Consider the following 249-nt stretch of genomic DNA (forward strand, 5'->3'; position numbering starts at 1 on the left):
AATTACAACCATAATCTGATCTGGTGAAAGACCTGGAAAATAACCACGAAAGACCCGCGGATCGACACCAAGGCTTCGGTAGCACACTGCACGGCCGGACAGGAACTGGGTTGCAAGGGCGGGCCAGGGTGCGAGGTGAGGCGGGGGTGAATCGACCATGTTTTATGAATCATGAATCATGCACAATTGTATCGCTGGGTTATTTATATTGTAGAAATGGCATTTGCATATAAAAAGCCCTCTCTAAAT

The sequence above is a fragment of the Penaeus monodon genome, chromosome 31 (genome assembly GCF_015228065.2).
Source record: "Penaeus monodon isolate SGIC_2016 chromosome 31, NSTDA_Pmon_1, whole genome shotgun sequence".
Classification (NCBI taxonomy): domain Eukaryota; kingdom Metazoa; phylum Arthropoda; class Malacostraca; order Decapoda; family Penaeidae; genus Penaeus; species Penaeus monodon.